Genomic DNA, 7,736 nt, shown 5'->3' on the forward strand with positions numbered 1-7,736 from the left:
ACATGAGAGGAAGGGGCTGGTTCTATAGAATGATGAACAAGTAAATATGACACAGGAAAGTGTGCCTTTTTGATTCCCAGTGCCCTGGATCATAATAAAGTATATAGCTATGCTTTATAAGTCTTCAGTGAAACACTGTACTAGTTTCTGATCATTTTATGCAAACAGTACAATTCCTTATCTTACTTTTAAGACAGTTTAACCTCATAATGGGATTAAATATTCTCTGATCTAAGTAATTAATTACAACTGTCATGTAAAGTGATTGAATTCAAATTCTGCACAAGGCACAGACCAACAGCTTAACTTCTTTGGCTAGCTATCATCACCTGCCTTTAGAATCCATTCTGCTAAATGGGGATACAGTACTAAAAACACGAATATGCCTTAATATCACCTGCAGGGGTTTCCATTGTCCTATTCCCATCTTGCTGTTTCCCCCTCCATTATCAAATATAGCTTGTTTCTGGCATTTGTGCATTTGGTGACGTCTTCAGACGTCTTCTAAAAGTTGTGCAGTTCTTTATCTCCTTGACATCTTTTGGGAGGGCATTCCACAGGGAGGGCGCCATTGCCAAGAAGGCCCTCTGCTTGGTTCCGTATAACTTCACTTCTCACAGTAAGAGAACTGCCAGAAGACCCTTGGAGGAAGGACCTTAGTGTCCGGGCTGAATGATGGGGGTGGAGATGCTCCTTCAGGTATATGGGGCTGAGGCTGTTTAGGGCTTTGAAGGTCAGCACCAACACTATGAATTGTGCTCAGAAATGTACTGGGAGCTAGTGAAGATCATTTAGGACCAGTGTTATATGGTCCCAGCAGCCACTTCTAGTCACCAGTTTAGCTGCCACCTTCTGGATTAGTTGTAGTTTCCAAGTCACCTTCAAAGGTAGCCACACGTAGAGCGCATTGCTGTAGTCCAAGTGGGAGATAACCAGAGCATGCAACACTCTGGCAAGACAGTCTGTGGGCAAGTAGGGTCTCAGCCAGTATACCAGGTGGAGGTGGTAGACAGCTGCCTTGGACACAGAATTGACCTGTACCTCCATGGACAGCTGTGAGTCCAAAATGACTCCTAGGTTGTACACCTGGTCCTTCAGGGGCACAGTTACCCCATTCAGGACCAGGGAGTCCCCACACCTACCCACCCCCTGCCCTCCCCCAAAACAGTACTTATGTCTTGTCTGGATTCAACCTCAATCTGTTAGCTGCCATCCATCCTGCAACCACCTCCAGACACTAGCACAGGACCTTCACCGCCTTCACTGGTTCTGATTTAAAAGAGAGGTAGAGCTGAGTATCATCCGCATGCTGGTGAACACCCAGCCTTAACCCCCCTAATGATATCTCTTAGTGGCTTCCACTGGGATGATCTCTCCCAGCTGCTTCCAGTATAGAAGTTGGAAAGCATGAGGAAAAGGTGGAGCTCTGAGACACCCCACAAGTGAGAGCCCAGAGGTCTGAACACTCATCCCCCAACACCACTCTTTGGACATGGCCCAGGAGGAAGGAGCAGAACCACTGCATAAAAGTGGCCCCAGCTCCCAACTCCTCTAGATGGTCCAGAAGGATGATCAATGGAATCAAAAGCCGCTGAGATATCCAGCAGAACCAGGAAACAGCATTCACCTTTGTCCCTAGCCTGCCAGAGATCATTGACCAGTACGACCAAGGCAGTTTCAGTCCCATGATGGGGCCTGACTCTCAATTGGAAGGGATCCAAATGATCTGCATTTTCCAGGTGTGCCTGGAGTTGTTCAGCGACCACCTGCTCAACCTGCTTCCCCAAGAATGGAAGATTTGAGACCGGGCAATAGTTGGCCATAGTGGCCAGGTCCAAATATGTTTTTTTCAAAGAAACAGTTTGATGACTGCTTCTTTAAGCAGGTCTGAGAAGACTCCCTCACAGAGGGAAGCATTCACCACACTGCGGAGCCCATCACCCAGCCCTTCCCGGCTCGCTTTTATGAGCCAGGATAGGCAAGGCTCAAGTAGACAGGTGGTCGGTTTCACTCGTCCAAGCAGCCTGTCCATATCCTCAGAGGTAACAGATTGGAATTGATCCCATGCAACTTGGCTAGACAGGGCTCTAGCCCTCTCTTGCCCCAGTCCTGCTCCCATGGTAGAGTCTACCTCTTTCCGAATCTGAGTGCAAAAAACAAAATTATTGCAGGAGATCTTGTGGTCCTCACCAGGCCTCAATGGTGACAGTGGTTTGGTTAGGATTACGAACCACCTGAAAGAGTCTTCTGGTGCTGTTTTTTGCAGATGCAATAGAGGCAGTGAAGAAGGTCCTCTTTGCTGCCACTATTGCCACTTGGTAGGCTCGACGTTGAGCTCTAACCTGTTTTTGGTCTGATTCAGAACGAGTTTTCCTCCACCGGCGCTCTAGCTGTCTCAGCGATTGTTTCATTGCCCTCAGCTCTGGGGTAAACCACGGGGCCATCCAGGCTCCATGTAATCGGAGAGGGTGCTTTGGAGCCAGACAGTCGATGTTGTTGTTGTTGTTTAGTCATTTAGTCGTGTCCGACTCTTCATGACCCCATGGACCAGAGCACGCCAGGCACTCCTGTCTTCCACTGCCTCCCGCAGCTTGGTCAAACTCATGCTGGTAGCTTCGAGAACACTGTCCAACCATCTCGTCCTCTGTCGTCCCCTTCTCCTTGTGCCCTCCATCTTTCCCAACATCAGGGTCTTTTCCAGGGAGTCTTCTCTTCTCATGAGGTGGCCAAAGTATTGGAGCCTCAGCTTCACGATCTGCCCTTCCTGTGAGCACTCAGGGCTGATTTCCTTAAGAATGGATCGATTTGATCTTCTTGCAGTCCATGGGACTCTCAAGAGTCTCCTCCATCACCATAATTCAAAAGTATCAATTCTTCGGCTATCAACCTTCTTTATGGTCTAGCTCTCACTTCCATACATCACTACTGGGAAAACCATAGCTTTAACTATACGGACCTTTGTTGGCAAGGTGATGTCTCTGCTTTTTAAGACGCTGTCTAGGTTTGCCACCACCTTTCTCCCAAGGAGCAGGCGTCTTTTAATTTTGTGACTGCTGTCACCATCTGCAGTGATCATGGAGCCCAAGAAAGTAAAATCTCTCACTGCCTCCATTTCTTCCCCTTCTATTTGCCAGGAGGTGATGGGCCCAGTGGCCATGAGCTTCTTTTTTTAATGTTGAGTTTCAGACCATATTTCGCGCTCTCCTCTTTCACCCTCATTAAAAGGTTCTTTAATTCTTCCTCACTTTCTGCCATCAAGGTTGTGTCATCTGCATATCTGAGGTTGTTGATATTTCTTCCGGCGATCTTAATTCTGGCTTGGGATTCATCCAGCCCAGCCTTTCGCATGATGAATTCTGCATATAATTTAAATAAGCAGGGAGACAATATACAGCCTTGCCGTACTCCTTTCCCAATTTTGAACCAGTCAGTTGTTCCATATCCAGTTCTAACTGTAGCTTCTTGTCCCACATAGAGATTTCTCTGGAGACAGATGAGGTGATCAGGCACTCCCATTTCTTTAAGAACTTGCCATAGTTTGCTGTGGTCGACACAGTCAAAGGCTTTTGCATACTCAATGAAGCAGAAGTAGATGTCTTTCTGGAACTCCCTAGCTTTCTCCGTAATCCAGCGCATGTTTGCAATTTGGTCTCTGGTTCCTCTGCCCCTTCAAAATCCAGCTTGCACTTCTGGGAGTTCTCGGTCCACATACTGCTTAAGCCTGCCTTGTAGAATTTTAAGCATAACCTTGCTAGCGTGTGAAATGAGTGCAATTGTGCGGTAGTTGGAGCATTCTTTGGCACTGCCCTTCTTTGGGATTGGGATGTAGACTGATCTTCTCCAATCCTCTGGCCACTGCTGAGTTTTCCAAATTTGCTGGCATATTGAGTGTAGCACCTCTTTTAAAATTTTAAATAGTTCAGCTGGAATATCATCACTTCCACTGGCCTTGTTATTAGCAGTGCTTTCTAAGGCCCATTTGACTTCACTCTCCAGGATGTCTGGCTCAAGGTCAGCAACCACACTACCTGGGGTATACGAGGCATCCATTTCTTTCTGGTATAGTTCCTCTGTGTATTCTTGCCACCTCTTCTTGATGCCTTCTGCTTCTGTTAGGTCCTTTCCACTTTTGTCTTTTATTATGGAAATCTTTGTACGAAATGTTCCTTTCATATCTCCAATTTTCTTGAACAGATCTCTGGTTTTTCCCATTCTATTGTTTTCCTCTATTTCTTTGCATTGCTCGTTTAAGAAGGCCTTCTTGTCTCTCCTTGCTATTTTTTGGAAATCTGCATTCAATTTCCTGTATCTTTCACTATCTCCCTCACATTTTGCTTGCCTTCTCTCCCCCACTATTTGTAAGGCCTCATTGGACAGCCACTTTGCTTTCTTGCATTTCCTTTTCATTGGGATGGTTTTAGTTGCTGCCTCCTGTATAATGTTACGAGCCTCTATCCATAGTTCTTCAGGCACTCTGTCCACCAAATCTAAATCCTTAAACCTGTTCCTCACTTCCACTGTGTATTCATAAGGGATTTGACTTAGATTGTATCTTACCGGCCCAGTGGTTTTTCCTACTTTCTTCAGTTTAAGCTTGAATTTTGCTATAAGAAGCTGATGATCTGAGCCACAGTCAGCTCCAGGTCTTGTTTTTGCTAACTGTATAGAGCTTCTCCATCTTTGGCTGCAGAGAATATAATCAATCTGATTTTGATGCTGCCCATCTGGTGATGTCCATGTGTAGAGTCATCTCTTGTGTTGTTGGCAAAGAGTGTTTGTGATGACCAGCTTGTTCTCTTGGCAGAACTCTATTAGCCTTTGCCCTGCTTCATTTTGAACTCCAAGGCCAAACTTGCCAGTTGTTCCTTTTATCTCTTGACTCCCTAATTTAGCATTCCAATCCCCTATAATGAGAAGAACATCCTTCTTTGGTGTCATTTCTATAAGGTGTTGTAAGTCTTCATAGAACTGGTCAATTTCCGTTTCTTCAGCACCAGTGGTTGGTGCATAAACTTGGATTACTGTGATGTTAAAAGGTCTGCCTTGGATTCGTATCGAGATCATTCTGTCATTTTTTAGATTGCATCCCAGTACAGCTTTTGCCACTCTTTTGTTGACTATGAGGGCCATTCCATTTCTTTTACGGGATTCTTGCCCACAGTAGTAGATATGATGGCCATCCGAACTAAATTCGCCTATTCCTGTCCATTTTAGTTCACTGATGCCCAGGATGTCAATATTTATTCTTGCCATCTCATTTTTGACCACATCCAACTTACCAAGGTTCATGGTTCTTACATTCCAGGTTCCTATGCAATATTTTTCTTTACAGCATTGGACTTTCCTTTCGCTTCCAGGCATATCCGCAACTGAGCGTCCTTTCGGCTTTGGCCTAGCCGCTTCATCAGCTCTGAATCTACTTGTACTTGTCCTCCGCTCTTCCTCAATAGCATGCTGGACACCTTCCGACCTGAGGGGCTCATCTTCCAGCGTAATAACTTTTATATGCCTGCTGTCTTTGTCCATGGAGTTTTCTTGGCAGGGATACTGGAGTGGCTTGCCAGTTCCTGCTCTAGGTGGACCACGTTTGGTCAAAACTCTCCACTATGACCTGTCCATCATGGGTGGCCCTGCACCGCATAGCTCATAGCTTCTCTGAGTTATTCAAGCCCCTTCACCACGGCAAGGCAGTGATCCATGAAGGGGAGACAGTCGATAGCCCTGGTTAAATCTGCATTCTAGCAGGCCACCAGGGAATCAGCTGAGAGCCATCAACATGGGATAAGACAGCCCCTACTACCCTCTGGAAACCATTGGGATCCATTAAGTGGCAAGGGCGGACCACCTGAATCGGTCCCACCTCCCTGCAAAGGGGAAGGGTCACAGAGAAGTCCAGTTGCACTAGGAAGTGGTTCAACCATGACACTTCTTTTGTTTCGCTTTTACTTAGTGTCAGATCACTCACATCTATAGAGGTGAACACCAGGTCTAAGGCATGTCTGCAACTATGAGTTGGGCCAAACTTATTCAAGGACAGCCCCATGGAGGCCATGCTTTCCAAGAAGTCCCGAGTGGCCCGTTGTAAGGTTGTGTCAGCATGGATGTTAAAATCCCCCATGACAATCAAGCTAGGTGTCTCTAGGAGAACATCCACCATGACCTGAAGCAGCTCAGGCAGGGAATCCTTGGTGCAGCGGAAAGGTTGGTACTGCTGCGGCACCAAGGATGTAGGAATCCTGTACTGCCCCTATTGCCCAACTTCCAGAACGTGCACTCAGAAAACTGCTTCTCCCCAATAGGATGTCTGGTGCAAGCTAATGACCTCCTAAAAATCACTGCAACCGCCTCCCCGCCCACATGACCTGGGTTGCTGTGTGGAAGAGAAACCTGGCAGACAAGCTGTGGCAAGAACATGCTGATCTGCCATGTCCAACCAAGTCTCTGTTACACATTAGCAATGCAGCACAACAAAAGCAATTGAGGTAATTGTTACAAGTTTTTTGGGAAGTGTTAACACTCACACAAGTACTTCAAATGCAGCCTGTGTCTCAAAAATGTTAATACAGTAATGTTGGAAGAGTTGGAGAGTTGGAAGGGATTCCAAGGGTCTTCAATCTCCTACAATACAGGAATCTTCGCCCAACATGGGGCTCAAACCCTTGACCCTAAGATTACGAGTCTTCTGCTCTGCCAGCTGAGCTGGGTTGCAGCTTCAGCTCCTGTCAGTTCCAGCAGGGCCAAGAGTGAAGGATGATGGGAGATGTAGTCCAGTGACATCTAGAGGCCCACAGTTTCCCCACCAATGCATTGCATGGATGTGTGTTCATTGCACACTTCCTTCAGGCAAGCAAGAAGTTATCACAGTGCAAAGACACATTCTGGACAGGCAAAATGACTCACGGAGGGTGCACAGCAGGGCCTTTGTGAGCTGTGGCCTGGAGAAGATGCAGAGGTTACAAAGAATCCTGAGGGGTTTGTCCACATTTGACCCTTAGGCTTGAGGGTCCAGAGCAGTTTCACAGATCAATGAAAAACAACCAAAAGTAGATGACATAAAAGGAAAAGGGTATAGGAAGGAAGGAGGAAATGAACAAGCCCAGTTCTTAAAGTTATAATGCCCAGTTGGGAACTGGGCATATTTTAACGCAGGAGCTCCCAGGTCTGCCACTTGGGACCTCCAGTCTGAAAGACTTCCTGTAGGACAGGGCTGAACTGGGAGGAGTCACTCTTGACCCAAGGATTTGGAAAGCTGCTGCTAGTCAAAATGGAGCGAATGAGCTGAGATAGACCAGTGCCACAACTCAGAATAAGCCAGCTGCACCCTGTTGGTTTGCAGTCAGGGAATTATGGCAGGCCAGTGTCCTGGGCCTTCATCCTGGAGCTCTCTCTGCCTCACCCAAGAATGCCTTCCTTTTTTTTACATGAACTTACACCTACAGCTTGGCAGCCGCTTTGAACTACCAGATTTTGCCCATGGTGCTGTTTACATTCTAGTTCTTCACCCCTTCCTGGCAAAGGTAGAAGCTCCTCCCGGCATTGCTGCAAATCTCTTCCTCAAGCAATTACATATTCATTTCCAAATAACAGCAATAGCAACATTCACTGGCATCTCTGTCAGCCTGAGACAACGCCTGTGTATAGAAAGAATCTGGCAAGGCAAGCATTTCATGTGAAATATCTTAATTGGCGCAATCTTTTTTTGGGACCAGAATGAGGACAGAAAGCTCACACTGGGA

Source organism: Podarcis bocagei, assembly GCF_964188305.1.
Source record: "Podarcis bocagei genome assembly, chromosome: 2".
Lineage (NCBI taxonomy): Eukaryota > Metazoa > Chordata > Lepidosauria > Squamata > Lacertidae > Podarcis > Podarcis bocagei.